We start from the raw sequence: 17,614 nt of genomic DNA, 5'->3' as shown, positions 1-17,614 counted from the left end.
TGCTCTGCAGGCATCAAAGTTTTTTTGATCTTACTATGGCTTTACTGCTTGAGAAGAAAAGACAAGCAAGGGTTAGGAGCTGCAGAGAATTACAAAACTTCTCTTAATTGTTTCTGCATTTCAGAACCTTCACATACTTGGAATATAAGTGGAGTTCAATGAATGTTTGGGAATGAATCCTACAGTTTTAGGCCTGATGAGTGGCTCCTAGGGCTCCACGTTTTCTCCTAAGTGTTTTCAAAAACCCCAAGTTAGATACGGAGGAAGAGTGTGAATCTTTCCAGATGAGTGCTCCAGAAACTCTGATTATGGAAATACCTGGAAATAAAATTTGTCTCTCTAACAAAACAGATGATGCAAGCAGCTTTCTTAAAGCAATCAATGGCAGCAAATAAAAGCTTTACTGTTTGTCCCAACTCCCATGATGGAGGAACCCATTCAGATTTGGGGTCATGGACGTTCAGATCTGGGATCAGGGTCAGCTTCATGGGTGAGACCAGTGCAACTACACAGAACTTCACTTTCAGAAGGACCCTGTGCTTGGGAGTTAATGCTCTGAGGGCACTGTCTTGAAATTCTTAGTAATTTTGTCTTTGAGTTCGTATTTTGTAAGTGAAGTCTAATGAGACAGTGGAGCATGCACTTGGGGCTTGGACTTTGCATGTGGTCTGCCTTCTGCTGGCTCCCTGCCTCCCTGGGACATGTTCTTACCCACCTGCTCCTGCTCCCTAGTCCTGGGACACACCTGGCCTCCCCTCCCCTGCCTAGCCGCATGACTACTGCCACCCTCCACCTCAGGTAGGGCCTGGGCTCTGGGTCCAACACTCCCACCAAGACTGGAGCAAGACAACACCACCTCTCCTTAGGTGGGCAGCCAGGTAAGTCTCACCTGCCCACCCTTATCTGTGTAGTGAGTGAGTCTTTGCGCTGAGGTTGCAGTACTTGCCATGGATTGGGGCTTCAGCCTGGGGGAAGGGGAGATTGACTTCCCCAGCCCCAAATAGAGCACCCCTATTTTTATTTTGGACTAGGCCCAGCAAATTATGTAGCCAGTCCTACCTGGGATAATAATAATCATCCATACCATGTGGCAAGCACTTTTCAAAGGGCTTCTTACATTGGAGCATCCAAGGCACAAAGAGGCTAAACAATTTGCTCTAAGCAACAAAGCAAATAAATCACAGAATTGACATATAGTATAAGGCCGGCTTCCGAGTTAGTGCCGCTGGCGACTTCCATACTGCCTCTCATCCTCCAACACCACCCTCTTGTAAGGATTTTTGCCTTCTTTGAACTTTCCATAAATTCTCAAGTCAGGTATTTTAAGTCTCACTTACCTATTTTAATTTTATGTATATAACATACATTATTTTTAATTTTTTTGCTGAGGAAGATTCGCCCTGAGCTAACACCTGTGCCAATCTTCCTCTACTTTGTATGTGGGTTGCCACCACAGCATGGCTGACAAGTGGTGTATGTCCCCACCCAGGATCTGAACCCACAAACCTGGGCCTCCGAAGCAGAGCACACGGAAATTTAACCACTAGGCCACGGGGCTGGCCCCTATAATTTTTTAATATATAGTTTTCTATAGTTTCTTGGTCAAATCTAATTATTAAAATAACTAAATTTGTTAAATTACTGCTACGATTTTTACTTTTTTGGTTTTTGTGCCTTTATCTGATGCATCATTTTATTCCCACATATTAACAAAGATTTTATCCCTTAATGAGTTATTCTTTTTTGACAGTTTGAAAATGTTTTATGATCTATTTAAAAGTGTGTTCCAGTGCACTCTGGTTATTTTTCTTACATAAATTTAAAAATACAGGAGATGTTAATTACTGATCCACCCATACCATTGGTCTCGAATAAGTATGTAAAGAAATGTGAGAATTTAGGTGGAAACGTGATAAGCTGAGCTGACTACAAACATTAATTCAAAAACACGCGCGTTTGTAAAAAAAAAAAAAAAAAAAAACAATCCCACACAAATATGAAACTGTTAAGGGAAACACAATCTTTGAATAATATAGAAAATATTAGAAAGAGAACGTTTGCTCTTTCTTGTTGTCGTTTAACTAAAACACTGTAAGCGAATATGAATTATACAAAATGATCACAAGTCACGCTGGGCTGTTTTCCGGGATCTACACAATCCCCTGGGTGCGATTTCCTTCTGTTTCTCTTTTAAGTCTTGGATACACAGGCACCCCACAAATTGGAAATCCAATGTCGTCCTGAAAGAATTTCTGAAGGGTGTCATTTTCCTTGCGATGGTTCTCTGAGTCTTCCGATCTCCCTTGCCCGCGCGTTCAGGGCCGGGTTTGGACGCCATTCAGTCTCCCTGACTTTTCGCCTCAGATTTCCCGGTGACCTCAAATCCCGCCTGAGCGAATCGCCGCCTTCACGGGCAACAGACAAGGTCTCCTTCCGAGCCCCCAGCACTGCTCAGGTTTAGAAATGTGTTTCCAGTCAACATTCCAAAGGCCGCGGGCAAGATCTTGGGGACCGTGGTCCTCCTTTCAGTCATCACAGGGTCCTCCTCATGTTATAACGCAGTGACAGACGTGGAAACTGAGCATGCACGTTCCATATCAGCGCCGGGCTCTGAGTCCAGTCACAGGAAGTACGACCCTCCCTCCCCATTCCCAGTCCTCACACCGCCTGGCAGGCAGGTGGGCACATCCCCCTCCGCGCCCCTCAGTTCTATCGGTCAAACACTGCCCGGCACAGAATGGGCAATTTCCAGAGTTCAAGTCCACCGGATCCTGGTTATTTTGTGAGATCGTTTTCTGGCACCCAAAAGATGGATATCACAAAACCTCCTCATGTCAGATAAATCACTAAATAGGACAAAATCCAGGAATTTTTCTGAAATCTATTGTACTCCGAGGCTGTGTAAAATTTCTGTCCTGCCTTTAGAACGTGATTCTTCCCTGAGGCATAGTATTTCCTTATTGTGACTCATTGACTTGCATATTATTGATTTGAATAAATAGAAAAGCACAGTAATCTTGATAATTTCTTGAAAGAGAAGATTAATTCAATGTTACCAAACCTGGGCTAGCCAGAAAAAGTGTCTTCTCTCTTATAGAAAAAAAGATCCATAACATGGAGGTTTCCGTAGTGTAGTGGTTATCACGTTCGCCTCACACGCGAAAGGTCCCCGGTTCGAAACCGGGCGGAAACACGCTTTCTTCGGAAAGCTAAACTTTTGTGGATTCTGCTAAACTTTCTAGTGGAAGTGTTTAAAATTGCACCACAGCAGGATCCTTGTGATCTTTGCTCTCGGAGTGGGGTGTCAATTGATTGCGCCGCCTGAGGGGATGTGAAGGGACCTTGTTTCCATCTTGTTAGGAATCCGAAGTGCCCCCCTGAGGGCTGTCAGGATTTCTAAAAGGAAAAGATACGAAACCCAGCGTAACCGAAAGTCCACGGCCACTCGGATGGACATTACCAGTTTCCAGCATTTTATTTATCGCTAGACAAATATTTTCAGGTATCACCTGACTTTTGGAGACGATGGAGAAAAGAAGTATGGGGGTCTCATGGGGAGGGAGATGGATAAGATTCTGCAGGGAGATCTCAGGGGAGCAGAGCCCACTGCTGACTCTGCCTCTCCTGACGACTCCTTCCCTGGATGCTCCCACCGCCTGGTCCCCACGAAGACCTCAGGAGCTCGGTTCACAGCCAGCTTGGTCGCCGGCCCTTGCGCTAGGGCGTGTTTCCACCCAGGGGCGCGCTTTTGTGGAAAGCTGGGGTCTGGCGGAGCCCTGAGTTGGACCCGCCCCTCCAAGTCAAGACTTGGTTCAGAACGCTTACTCGTTGCCAGGAGTGCCAGGAGCTCAGCTTCAACGGGATCAACGCGAAGTTCCACTTCGATCCAGGACGCTCCAGGTGGATTTAGACAGGATGAGGGTGTGTTTCCCTGCATGTCTGTGCGCTGTGGTCCTCGCAAGGAACCTGGACGTGCAGATGCTCTTGCTGGACATTTCCCCGGGGACTCAGCACCCAGCTCAGGAGATCGTTGAGCTCTGACCAAGACCATTCCCCGTGGGAGGAGGGAGCCCACACGCTCTAGATAAGTGGGGCCAGTTGCTGGGTTTTTTGGAGGTGAGACAGAAGATGAGGAAAGGTTTACTACTGACTTGGTTGTGTGTGTTAGTCTCATATTTTACTCAAGAACCCAAACCATGCACGGCAGTCTTTCTTTTCAACTGGCTGAGTAGTCCAGGGGCATCCTGGTGTGGGCTCACAGCCCACATAAGTAGCTCAGCTTTGGCTCATGTTCAACTCAACAAGAAAGTCCCTTTTGCTGGTGTAGGAGCCTGGACTTGGTAAGAATGTAAATCGATTTACGTCATTAGGAAATATATTCAGGCTATTTATTTATTGTTTTGCTTCTTAGGCCACTGTCTTTTGTCGTCAAGCCTAAAACTAAAGTGCCTCAGTTGGGAGTGTTAAATAGGTTCTCAAATGAATCTCTCTAACACAGTTCTATCAGGCTACCAGCACTGGAGAAGCGCTAATGCACTACTTCCCATCCTGTAACATCTCTGAAAGATAGCAGTGAAGGAGGAATCCTGCTAATGGGCAGAGCTTTGCACAGTGGACCTAGTCATCTCCTTCTTTCGGATGTCAGAATAGACATGAACTCATGCAGAGTGACTAATATTTTGGCTGGTTGGTCAGAGAGGGCACAAAGTGTGAAGATCTTTCCATCATAAGTTACCTTCCACCAGAGTGCATGCACCACAGAAAGAGTACTAAACAACTAAGGAACCAGAATGATTCTGCCTGTGGTTGTCACCCAGCCTTAGTAATTAGCGACTCCAGTGCTGGCAAATTGGTCACATGAGTGGAGTAGCCTGGTGGCAGAGATGGGCCCAATAACAAGAAGTGCCACTCATCAAGGCTGATCAAGCTACTGCCACTGCCAAACATTGAACCTCCAACAGTACAGACAAATGCTGAGTCCTTCATGCAGCCCCTCTCCGGAGGAGACCAAGCAGCTATTTGCCTCTTATTAGTTTACTCAGGAAAGTGAGAAACCAGACCAACCAGAGTCCTAAAGAAGATATTCCCAGATGGGACGAACTCATTATGTGAAGGAAGTGCCTCTAAGCAGCACAAATGGGGAATTGGGATGGATGTGATGGGTGTTCCACCCAGAACCACCCCTTTCTAGTGCAAGACACTCATTTCTCCCGCAGCCTGAAGTGTTGTTTGCTGATCGATCAGAGGTGAGCTCCTCGCAGGAATTGCTCTCAACTAAAAGAAGCTACTTTGTCTGAGGTTACACCCTCTCTCTGGGAGCAGCCTACATCTAAAGACACATCTCTGAGTGGATTCAACAACTCAGTTCCTGTGTCTCAATTCAGGACAACTCTGAAGGGTCATTGCAGCTCCAGAGCTCCCTGTGGGCTTGGCTGAGGCCTCTGTTGCAACAACATCACAGTTCACACTTTCTCTTTATCCTCTGAATTCCTCCTGTATATTGCTCCTAGAAGAACTTCCCAGTAAGCTTCCTTCATAAAAACTACACCTCAGAGACTATTTCCTAGAGACCTCAATCTAATACATTCCTCTAGAGTTTACGTGCAAAAGATGTTACTAAAGGCGTTATTTTAAAGCATAAGTCATATTTGCCTCTCCTAAGATCAGAATTATCCAACAGCTTCCCATTGGACTTGAAGTAATGCCAAATTCCCAAGATCTCCTACAAGGTCCTACCCATTCTAACCTTCCACTTCTCTCTGTCTCATCTCTATTATTCTCTCCCTCACTTGTGCTCTGGCCACATGGGTCCTCTTGCTATTCCTCAAACATTCCATGCAAGTACCCACCTTTGGACTTTTGCACTGGCTGTGCTCTCTGCCTGTAAACCCTCACCACCTTCTTTCAGCCAAACGTGTTCCCACAATCTTAATAAGCCTACACTGACAAGTCTATTTAGAATTCCAACCTGCTTCCAACACTACAATTCCCCCTAGCTAACTCTATTTTTTAAATCACATTTAACAGCCCCTTATTTATTATATGATTCCTCTTTTTTATTATGTATTTTAGTTGTATCTGTTTCCACCCTCTACGAGGGCAGACATTTTGTTGGTGGTGGTGCTAGTAGTAACGTGTTGTTGCTATAATTCCCTAATGCCTCGCAAGTGCCTGAACCTGGGGAATCTTTTTAAGCTACAAATCTGTTCATGTGACTTCTCTGCCTAAAATCCTTCCATAGATTCCCACTGTAAGTGAGCATAAGTGAGGCCATTTTGTTACACTAAATGGCCCCAGCCCCTTCTCTGTGTGACTGCTCACTGCTTTGCACATACTCTAAAAGTTTCACATGCTCACTTGTTTTATGGCCTCCACTTAACGTATGTACTCCCCAATAGCCTGATAAATTAAAAATTTTGTTCCATGAATTTCTCTCCAGGAACAGGCTGACCACAGGTGGGAAACACACCTACAAGGTATCCATCTCAGCTGACAGAAGAATGGAACAATGTGACGTCTGGAGCCCGTCATGCCTGGAGACCCACATCCCTGGACCCCCTCCTCACTGCCCGTTTTCCCTATATAAGTGCCTCAAGATTTCGCAGTCTTTGAAGATGGGTGTTTGAGACATTACTCACCTGTCTTCTGATTTGCCAGCTAATCTAATTAAACTTTGTTTCTCGATCTCTAACTTGTTGTGATTAATTCGCTCAGATCACGGTGAGTAGAGCCAGCCCACTGCTCGGTATCACCATTGCTGTTAGAATCAATCAAAAATCCTTAACTTAGCCCATAAATAATGATCATACTTAGTTTACACCTGATGTAGATCAAGTAATGTCTGTTAATTATTTTCAGCATCCCCTTTACCAACAAAAGTCCCCTGATTTAGAGATTGTGTTCCACCGGAGAGTTGGGCATCATCTACATGGTCTCTCCTCTTCCGGCCTCATCTCCTACTACTCTCCCTCACCACCGTGCAGTTCAGTCTTACTTTCCCAACACACTGGAACGTCTTAGCTCCTCTCCCCTCAGGTGTTTTTGCCCGTGCTGTTCTCTGAGGTGTGAAAAAGGAAGCCACTGCCCGGCGCTTCTCCCAGCTCTCCACTTAGCCCCTTTCTTCTGCTGTCTGATTCTGTTACATTCCCTTTGTCAAACACCATTAACTGTGCCCCCAAGTCTCACCTACCTGAGATAAGGTCGTATTTCCACAACATAAAAGCCCTCAATGTGGATTCCTCTACATCTTCACTGACTGTCTAGTTTCTCTTCAGACCTGTAGCACGTAGCAGGGAATTCAGAAAGAAGGAGCAGCAGGAAATGTGTCCAGGATCCTATTCATTTGTGCTCAGTATAGTGAAAACAAACAGGCAAACAAAAAGAATACTGGGCTCAGCCGTCTGAAGCAGAATCAGACAATGTCCATCAAAATTGCCAATGCACATATTCTTTGATGCTGTTTTCCCACCTGTGCAAGGTATCATGACACACATGAGATACAGTGTATGTTCATAGATATGAACAGTGTTTGCAACAGCAGGGTGGGAAAGTTAAACTAAGTCTCTATTAAACTGTGACACATTCTGTATAATTGAATACTATACAGATTTAAATGAAGATGAAAAACTCTTTTCTGTTTTGCTCTGTAAAGAACACAAAAATACATTCTAAGTAAAAGATTAAAAAAACAATACAGAGAAAAAATGTGAATAAAATACCACTAACTGTAAAGAGAAAAAAGAAAATATATTTGTATAACTTTATGGATTTAAAATCTCAGGAAGAATAAATGAGATACTGAAAACAATGGTACCATTTTGAGGGGACATAGAAACGTTGGGCACACAGAAAAATTTGGTTTAATGGCCTCTGGAATGATGACCAGAGCCATGTTTCTAGAACTGGGAAGGACCGAGATCTCCGAAGTGACTTCCATTTGTGGTCACTCCGGAAATCTGAGGCAGCAGGTAAATGGGAAGGCTCCCAAATATCGGCCAAGTCTGACTCTGGAGGTGCCTGGGAGTTTCTGGAACAATCAAGATTCAGACCCTTGGGAACACTCTTCAGGCACAGAGTTTTTTTTATCTGTGAGCGGCTTTTCCGAAGCCTGGTCTCGCTCGTAGTTCAGGGGGTCAGATTCGTTATCTGCACGTGCTGATCACCAGCCGTGTAGAGAGCAGCAAATACCTCCAGGGATTCCTGGGCCATTAGTCGCAGTTTGAAAAGTTTGTTTCCTCTTTCAAGTGTATGAATGCGACTTAAAACCAATGTCCGCTCTTTCTTTTGTTTTAAGAGAAAGAGTCTGATTCCTTTTACTAAGGGTGGAAAGCAGCGAAGAAATTCTCCTAAGGCAAACAACACTAACAATTATTTTGAAGGTAACACTTTAAAAAAAAAGGAAAAAAAAAAAAGGCAGCGCCCCAAAGTCAGAGGCCGGTTAGCTCAGTTGGTTAGAGCGTGGTGCTAATAACGCCAAGGTCGCGGGTTCGATCCCCGTACTGGCCAGCGACTTTTTTCCCACCTTGAAAAGGACGCTGCTCATCGTCCTCAGAGGACGCTGTTCATCATCTTCAGAGAAACTTGCTTCCTAACCTGTTAAAAGTAGGGAGTAACTTACAGTGCTGTACTAGGTTCCCAATCCATCGCCCTCATTTTCCCTTAACAAACTCAGTTCCTGGCTTCCCAGAAGTTGAACAATTCCTCAGTCACAGTTCTTCGAAGACCAATGCAGAGAGGGATGCAGGGGCAGAGATCCCAAGAATGGGAGCTTTGACTAATGGAGAAAAAAAGTGGAAAATATTTCTAGCAACTTTTTGTGAAAAACATATTTGATTTTAAATTGTCTTTCCAAAGCAGTTTTGCAACCAACCTTTCTCAAATCATCAAGAGATACAAAGTAAAGAGAAGTTCTTAAAAGTTGTTCTTTCCACATCGCTGAAGATTCTTTGAGATTTCACTGAGAGCTGAGATGACCCTGTGAGGAAGCACCATGGAAGAGGAAGGACTGGTCCAGGAAACTTCCTCTCCCTACGTGTCTGTATCACTTTGAACAAGAAGCACAGAACACAGACTTTTTTTTTTTTTTTTAGGACAGGAGTCCAAACTGGATTCTTGTGATCAATATATAGCCATTCATCTTACATCATTGCTTCTCACTTGAAAGGACAGTTAAATATCACTGGTACCTCTGACCTTTGTGGGTAGTCTTTCCCCCGCCTGATCTATTTTTCCTGCCTGCATGCCATGATCAGTGTTCAGCTCAATGGGGAGCTCTTTCTGGAGTTTTCTCTTCTCACAGCTCTCTCCTTTTTGCTACTCTGTCCTGACAACTCCAGCTGTCTTGGTCTTCTGGACCATCAGCTCCCTCTCATCAACTCAGGGAGTTCATCAGCCTCTGCCTGAGTTCCCCTTCCCTGCATGGAGGCCTAGAAACTCTCTCAAGGCAGTAAGTTAAGGCTCACCTAGTTCTCACCTCATTTTCCCCCAAGATGACTTCATTTGTTTCTTTCTTTCAGGGATTACTGTCCTACTTTGTCTGATGTTTGGTGTCTTAAAAATTGATGTTTCACATATTTTGTAAGGTTTTGGTTCTTTCAGGAAGGAGGGTAAATCTGATCCCTGTTATTCCATCTTGGCTGGAAACAAGTCTCCCTACTATTGGGAGGATGAAGAGGGGATTATTAAGTCCTCTGCTGTTTCTACTGCAGGTTGCAGGAATTTGGGAGTGGAGAGGGGCCCGTTGGTAAGTGCAGGGGCCTTTGAGCGGTTCCCATTGCCTTTCTGGGAATCCGGGGGCCCCAGGTTGCTTGTGGCATGCAGTCTGCACAGACACTGGACTGGGTCTCCAGGCTCCAACTGGGTCAACCTGTCCGGAGGGTCCAGGCTGTAAGCCTCAGCATGGATCAGATGGTCTTCTCCCTGGTTTCCTGTGTGCCAGGACTGGTTATGGAGGAGAAGGGTGCTTGAGGGAGGGCAGGGCCTAGGACCAGGGGTCCTGAGAGGACAAAGCAACCAAAATGGGCATTCAGATCTCTGTTGGGCTGGCAGGCTGAAGGTAGGAATTTTCTGATAAGGGGATCTGACACTTGGGGTATATGGGATCTGTGCACTTTTTCTTTGTTGTCACCTTGCCCTTCACCTGCAGGGAATGCTGGTCGTCCTCCTAGGAGGTCTGGCAGTGATTGCCACCTGACACTGCCTCAGAGGCTGTGAGTGGATAAATACACTCACCCACAGACCCACCCGCACCTGAGTCCACTGGAGTGACCCCGCTCAGTCCCTGGCCTAGGCCACCCCTTTCCCTGCCCACATCAGAGGGTACGGAGAGATGGGATGTGGCTGGACTTACTTGTAGACCTGATGGATCCTGAAGGGAACGAGATGTTCGCCAATGATCTTTAAATTACCTTCCCTGTAAAAGTCACATTCCATCTGTGCTGGTGTTGTTGTTAGAAAGAGGGTTTTGTGTACTATTAGATTTTCAAATTCTCAGGAGAGTAAGTACATCCTAGTTGACTCTATTTGGTCATAAATATTTAGCTAATTACATTAGGCCTTATGGTATTTGCTATGAAAATTGTTGATCTTGGTTGCCCTTTAATTGTATCCAGATAAGAAGACTTATGTTCACCATTTCAAGTAGTTGATTTTCTAACTTTAAAGTATTTGGAGAAAATTTAATCTACCATTTTTAGTACATGCTCAGAGCACTTCCTTATCTTTATTGAGAACAATTTTGGTATCCAATATTGTACATCAGTTATGCACCTTTTTCAAAATCATTATAATGATTTTTTTCATTTTATTTACCTTTTTATTTACTTTATGTCACTAATTATATTTCATTTAAAGGAAGTAATGTGAAGATTCTTTTTAGAAATAAATCTGTATAAGATATATGTGAGTGGAAATAAAGAAATCACATTCACTAAATCACAATGGTTGGGTTCCAACTATTTTCCCCAGGGGATTTGAAGCCTGGAATCAAGAAGGATCCGCATCATGTGTTTACAGAAATGGCATCCTCAGGCCTGGTCACGCCGGCCTCTTTTCCCTGTTCCTTCACCTCACCTGGTGCCTCTATCAACTCAAGCCTCCAGCCACCCTGCCCTCTTCCAACCTGGAACAGAAGGGGAATCCTCTCCCTGACCCACCCAGGCCATTACATTCAGGCTGGAAACTCTCCAGGTCCTGCAGGCAGGGGCAGAATAGGGGGTCTCCATTGCAGAGGAGGAGAAGGACCCCCAGGAGAGGCCTCCTAGTGGTTGAAGCCAGAGGGATATCTAAGAGGCGAGCTCCAGGAGGTAGGCCAGGAGGATGACGACTGAGAGGTGATAGTAGGAATTTCAGTCTCTGGAGAGGAGACTGTCAGGCCAAAATTGTAAGGAACGGAAGGACACAGAGAGAAAGAAAATCCCTCTCACAACTTGTCTGAGCTCAGGTTTATAGATTTTTCTCCCCACACCTCTCATCAACGATATTCTGTGGATGAATTTCTTCTCATATCCCATGAATTCATGTTGTTCCCCAGGGAGGGACTGGGGCTGAGGAGGGGGAGTTCTTTATGTTTCACACGTGCAAAGGCCACACCTGCGTTTATAAGGCATGAGAGAGATGATTCTTTAGACAAATGAGAGAATTGTGGTCTTATTCTCCCCTCTTCCCTCCTCCCAAGAGTCAAGTGGAGGCTGCTGTCCTCCCTTCTGCTGCCTTCCCCAGAGGCCTGGGGGATTCTAAATATGACTCTGAAAAGGCCTCCAGGGAAGGTTTTGCGCCTGCAGCCTCTCCAGACTTCAACACACTCTACACCCTATACAGGGGTGCCTGGTACAATTTCCCACAACCCAAGGAAGTAAAATGTTGGCCCCAGGCCTCCCCAGCCTGTGAGTACAAAGGAACCCCTGCCAAAGGTAATAAGGATGGGACCCAGGGGGCAAAGGTAAGGGTAGGAGGACCTGGCATAAGGCTGTCAGGGTCAGAGAGGTCGAGCCAGAGGTCCAGTAGGGAGACCTAGGAGCTGGGCACCTGTATGAGGAATTAGGGGTCGGCCTTGGGGAGGGCAGACAGCAGGTGGACGTTCTAGGGGCACAGGGCTTGGGTATGTTCATGTGAAACTTCTTTACGAGGGAGACAAAGTAGGAACCACCCGAATGTCCAACAAATAAAGTCTAGTTAAATAAATTATGCTGCAGTATAGAATCAAATAACTTAGAGAAGGCAGACTTTTATGTATCGATATTTGCAGTGTGTTCAGGACAAACAAGTTTAAAAATTATGTAACATTATGTTTATTGGACTTTATTTATGTATGAATATAGCTATAGGTGTGTAAATAAAGTTTTGTTCCATAGGCTTAGAGCAAGGTTAAAAGAATATAACCCAACCTGTTAATAAAATGGTTATCTCTGTGTGGTACTGGAGTGGGTTTGGAGGCAGTTCATTCAATTTTCCTTTATGGTTTCGTATCTTCTACAAAGATTATAGACTATAAGAATCCATTAAGATATTTACTAATTTAAATAAAATGAATTTAAAAAATATCAGTGAATGAAGGATTTGCGTTTGGAGGTGGAGGCTGAGATGTGGGAGGAGGCGGCTGGAAGAGCTCAGAGTGTCCATGGGGGAGTCCTGAACAGGGGTACGGACCTCAAACTCAGGCCACAGTTCAGATGTCAGGTAGGAAGAGAGGGCAGGGCATGAAAGTATGTGTAGATGGCGACTTCCAGCCTTTTTGTATGCATAACTGGAATGATCATGGTGGTGTCGATATAGAGGCCACCTTGGGGGTTAGTCAGGGAGTGTCAAACACCTCAGTTTGAGAGGCTGCTGGTAATGTGACCTATCACTTGCTGTGAGCCCCTGAGCAAGTCTAAAAACTGTAAGTCACAGTTTTATCATTTTTAAAATATATGTATATCACAGGTCTCTGGTGTGTAATTATTTATTACCTAAGTGAACAAAGCACTCAAGAAATTCTGGCAATTATTAATGTTCTTTTTTCCCCCAAAAGACTGACAGGAGGCAATCTGAGGCAGCTTAACTCTCCTCTCCACCCTTCCACAAAACCTGGCCTCCATCAGTGTCTGTCAGTTCAGATCCTAGACCTGGGGCTCATATTGGCTCTGAGAAAGTGGCCTCGTTTCTGAGGTTGGTCATACTGACTCCTGAGTGTCCTGGCCTCTGTCTCTGGGGAGGAGGACCCGCTGCCCCGGAGCTAAGGGACAAAGACGTTCTAAGGCGGTCGTGAGGGGAATCGAGCTGGAGGTCACAATCTTGTTCCTCTCAACACGTTGTCAGCCAAGTCATTGGGTTTGCAGTGTAAAGACATCCCATTCTGGACATGTATGGCTAAATGTGTAAAGAGGGGGTTCTTAAATCTTCATGCTTTTCCTTCCGTTTAAGAAATATTATTAATATTGTTGACACTTTTAACAGAAATGAAGACAAAAGTAATTCTCGGAGTCTAGACGTAGAAGTACTTATTTCCGACAATACTTCTTAAAGCCAAGCGAGGGAGACCACGTCACACAGCGATGGTTAGCTCTTAGGCTTCTTAATTCGATCTGGAGCCACACTACCTGGTTTGGATCCCCAGCTCTGACATTTCCTAGCTCCAGGCAACGTTTCTTCATCTGTAAAATGTATAAGATGATGATGATGATGGTGAGGGTGATGTTTACCACATGGGATTTTGGAGAATTCAATGAGAATTAAGCTGAAAGCTTCTAAAGGGTACCTGGCTGTGTCTGCGCTTTACCGTCGGCGCCCAAAGGGGGCGCGCAGTCCTCCAATTCTGGCCTCAGGTGCTTAAACTCAGAAGACTTCAAATTCCACTGGTCCGTTATCCTTGAGCGCGAATGGAACCCAGTACACTGCTTGGAGGACAGCTCTGTACTCTTGTACCACCAAAGAAATTGCTCAAAATTCCTCATTCAGCTTGTGCTGAGAATCCTCGCGCTCCGAGCCAGTTAAAGGCCAGCAGGAGGGGTTTAAGAAGATGCTGCAACAGGACGCTCACCGACGCTCGTCGCAGAACAGAAATTTGTTCGTGGATTTTCCCAGTGTGGTCTCCTGTGTGTGTGCGAGAAAGGAATGTGCGAGGCGGGGGCGGGGAATCTTCTCTGAGTCCGTTTGGGAGTCTCCCCGGCTCCTCTTTCCGGCTGGTGAGAGCTGAGTAGGAGGACGGTGGGTGGCGCTCTGTCCTCGCTTCCTCTGCGATCCCGGAGTTGCGCTCCCAGGGCTTCTGGGATCCTCCTCCAGCCTCTCGTCCAAGCACGTTTATTTCAGTTTTCTCTAATGCCAGCGTCTCTCCTCTGACTTCGGTAACATCTTTCCGTAACGCGTCCGCAAAAGTGCCAGATATCACTCTAGTTAAAGATGAGTTTCGAGAAAGATAATAAGACCTGATAACGAAGCAGAGTGAAGGACCTCAGGGCTCTGCCTCAGGTTCTTCACCTGTAAAATAGTGTAATGGTCCCCATCTCACAGGGTGGTTCTGAGCCTTAGATGAGTTGACAATACAGAACACTTGTCACAATAAAACCTGAAACACCATAAGGATGCAGTCTCCTTCAAGGACTTCACTTGTTTTCTAGTGTAGAACTAGGGACCCCGGGGGAACAAGTTTCCAGAACCACTTGGGGGGTAATGAGGGGGTGGAGGGGGGATTCCTGACATTTGGAAGTCAATGTTCTCCATTAAGACTCTGGTGTAAAACGTGTTGAGTGCAGCATGTAGGAGATAATGGTCCAGGACTTCATCCTAGAGGAGGAAAAGCAGAATGGTGCAGATCACTCTGCAACATAGTGATTTTTTGGCCAAATACCTAAAAGTGAAATAGCTGGTTCATATGGTAGTTCCTTTTTTAATTTTTTGAGGACCTCTATACTGTTTTCCATAATGGTTCTACCAATTTACAATCCCACCAACAGTGCACAAGGGTTCCCTTTTCTCCACATCCTCGCCAGCATTTCTCTATTGTCTTTTTCATGATAGCCATTCAAAGAGGCATGAGGTGATTTGCATTTCCCTAATGGTTAGTGATGTTAAGACCCTTTACGTATACCTGTTGGCCACTTGAATATCTTCTTTGGAAAAATGTCTATTGAGGTCCTTTGCCCTTTTTAAAAAATTAGATTATTTGTTTTTCTGCTACTGAGTTGTATGAGTTTTTATATATTTTGGATATTAACCTCTTATCAGATATATGATTTGCAAATATTTTCTCCCATTCTGTATGTTGCCATTTCATTTTGTTGATCATTTCTTTTACTGTGCAGCATATTTTTAGTTTGATGTAGTCCCACTTTATTTTTTGCTGGTCTCATATCCAAAAAATCGTAACCAAGGCCCATGTCAAGGAGCTTTTTTCTGTTTCCTTTTAGAAGGTTAATGGTTTCAGGCCTTACATTTACATCTTTAATCCACTTTGAGCTAATTTTTTGTGAGTGGTGTAGGACAGGGACCTAGTTTCATTTTTTTACATGTGAATATCCAATTTTCCTAGCACAATTTATTGAAGAGACTGTCTTTGTATGATTTTATTTTTATGAAATGTCCACAAAGGGCAAATCTATAGAGACAGAAAGTAGATTACTTCATGGATTGGGAGACTTAATATTATGAAGATGTCAATACTCTCCAAAGTATGGACAGATTCAATGCAATCCCTATTGAAATTACAATGATTTTTTTTTGCAGAAATGGAAAAGCTGATCCTGAAATTCATATGGAATTGCAAGAGATTTCAAATAGCCAAAAACATCTTCAAAAAGAATGAAGTAGAAAGACTTACACTTCTCAATTTCCAAACTTACTATAAAGCTACAGTAATCAAAACAATGTTGTATGACATAAGGGCAGATATATAGACCAACGGAATAGAACTGAGAGTTCAAAAATGGATTCATATGTCTATGGCCAAATGATTTTCAACAATGGTGCCAAGACCATTCAATGGGGAAAGAATAGTCTCTTCAACAAATGGTGCTGAGACAGCTGGATATCTGCAGGCAAAAGTGTTGGGAAAGGCAGTCTATGTGCATAGTCTTTTGACACTTACTCAGCCACATAAGAATGGGGCTTGGGTCTGGAACAGTTCCGTACCAAGAGAGAAAGAGCCCACACAGCCTGTACTGAGGTTATCACCTTGTGTTGGAATATCTTTTCCTGTTTCAGGTGCAATGTGTATTCCTTTGTTCTGCTTAAGCATGTACATCAGTGGCTCTCAGGCATGGCCCTAGCTTTCAGTATTTCAGAGTCCTTCTACTGCAGAATGAGAGGGGTGTACATAGGCCAATTGCCCTGTGTTGGCTGCTGGGGGCACCTGCTAGCCATGGGAGACTGATGCACACTATTAGATCTGATCTTGCTCTGTCTTTTCTCTGAGAGTATAAGCATTATTCCATCCAGTGCTTGACTATGTTGTGTTTTCCTTGGTGACAACAATATCAAGATGCAGTGGGCAGAAGTGTTTGGACTTCTACTCTTGGTGGCTGGCATTGTGATGATCTTTGCTATCCTCCGTGTAGTTAGAGTCTTCCCTGGGTATTGGTAACAGGTGCATGGTGTTCTGCTCAACAAAAGAATCAAATTGGACCCCTCCTTCACACCATATACAAAAATTAACTCAAAATGTGCCAACAATCTAAAAATAAGAGCTAAAGCCAAAAATTCTTGAAGAAAACAAAGGAGTAAATGTTCATGACCTTGGATTTGGCAATGGATTCTTAGATATGATACCAAAGCAAAGCATAATTGACAAGAGAAAGAGTAGATAAACTGGACTCCATCAAAATTAAAACCTTTTGAGCACCAAAGTGCTCAAATAAAGTGAAAAAACAGCCTACAGAATGGGAAAAAAATCTGAAATCATACATCTGATAAGTCTAATATCCAGAATATATAAAGAAGTTTTACAACTCAATAACAAAAGGAACAACCATTAAAAAATGGGCAAAGACTTCAATAGACGTTTCTCCAAACAAGATATACAAATGGCCAACTAATACGTGAAAAGATGCTCAAAATCATTAGTAACTAGGGAAATGCAAATCAAACTACTGTGCTGTCACTTCACACCCACTAGAATAGCTATAGTAATAATTTTTAAGAAATAGAAAATAACAAGTGTTGGAGAGGCTATGGAGAAACTTGCACTCTCAAACATTGCTCCTGGGGGTGTAAAATGGCGCAGCTGCTGTGGAAAATAGTTTAGCAGTCCCTCAAAAATTCAAACGTTGAATTACCATGTGACCCTGCAATTCTACCCTTAGGTATATAAGCAAAAGAAGTGAAAACCGGTATTTAAACAAATACATGTACACACATTTACAGCAGTGTTATTCACAGTAGTCAAATGGTGAAATAAGCCTAAGTGCCCATGGATGGATGGATGGATAAACAAATTCTGGTATACCTATAATGGAATATTATTCAGCTATAGAAAGGAATGAGTTACTAGCACATACTACAATATGGAGGAACCTTCAAAACATTATGCTAAGTGAAAGAAGCCAGACACAAAAGGTCACATATTGCATTATTCCATTTATATGAAATATCCAGAATAGATAAATTCATAGAGACAGAATGCAAATTGGTGTTTCCCAAGGGC

The 17,614-nt window shown here is 44.0% G+C and overlaps 2 non-coding genes across 2 annotated transcripts; both read left to right on the top strand.

Moving 5' to 3' along the window:
- The first annotated feature begins 3,120 nt into the window (after window positions 1-3,120).
- Window positions 3,121-3,193, top strand: TRNAV-CAC (transfer RNA valine (anticodon CAC)). The gene has a single exon. It is a non-coding gene; the product is annotated as a tRNA-Val (tRNA).
- Window positions 3,194-8,431: 5,238 nt separating this feature from the next.
- On the top strand, window positions 8,432-8,505 carry TRNAI-AAU (transfer RNA isoleucine (anticodon AAU)). The gene has a single exon. It is a non-coding gene; the product is annotated as a tRNA-Ile (tRNA).
- The last annotated feature ends 9,109 nt before the right edge of the window (window positions 8,506-17,614 follow it).

Source organism: Diceros bicornis, chromosome 14 (genome assembly GCF_020826845.1).
Source record: "Diceros bicornis minor isolate mBicDic1 chromosome 14, mDicBic1.mat.cur, whole genome shotgun sequence".
Taxonomy (NCBI): domain Eukaryota; kingdom Metazoa; phylum Chordata; class Mammalia; order Perissodactyla; family Rhinocerotidae; genus Diceros; species Diceros bicornis.
This window is presented reverse-complemented; position numbering and strand designations above follow the sequence as displayed.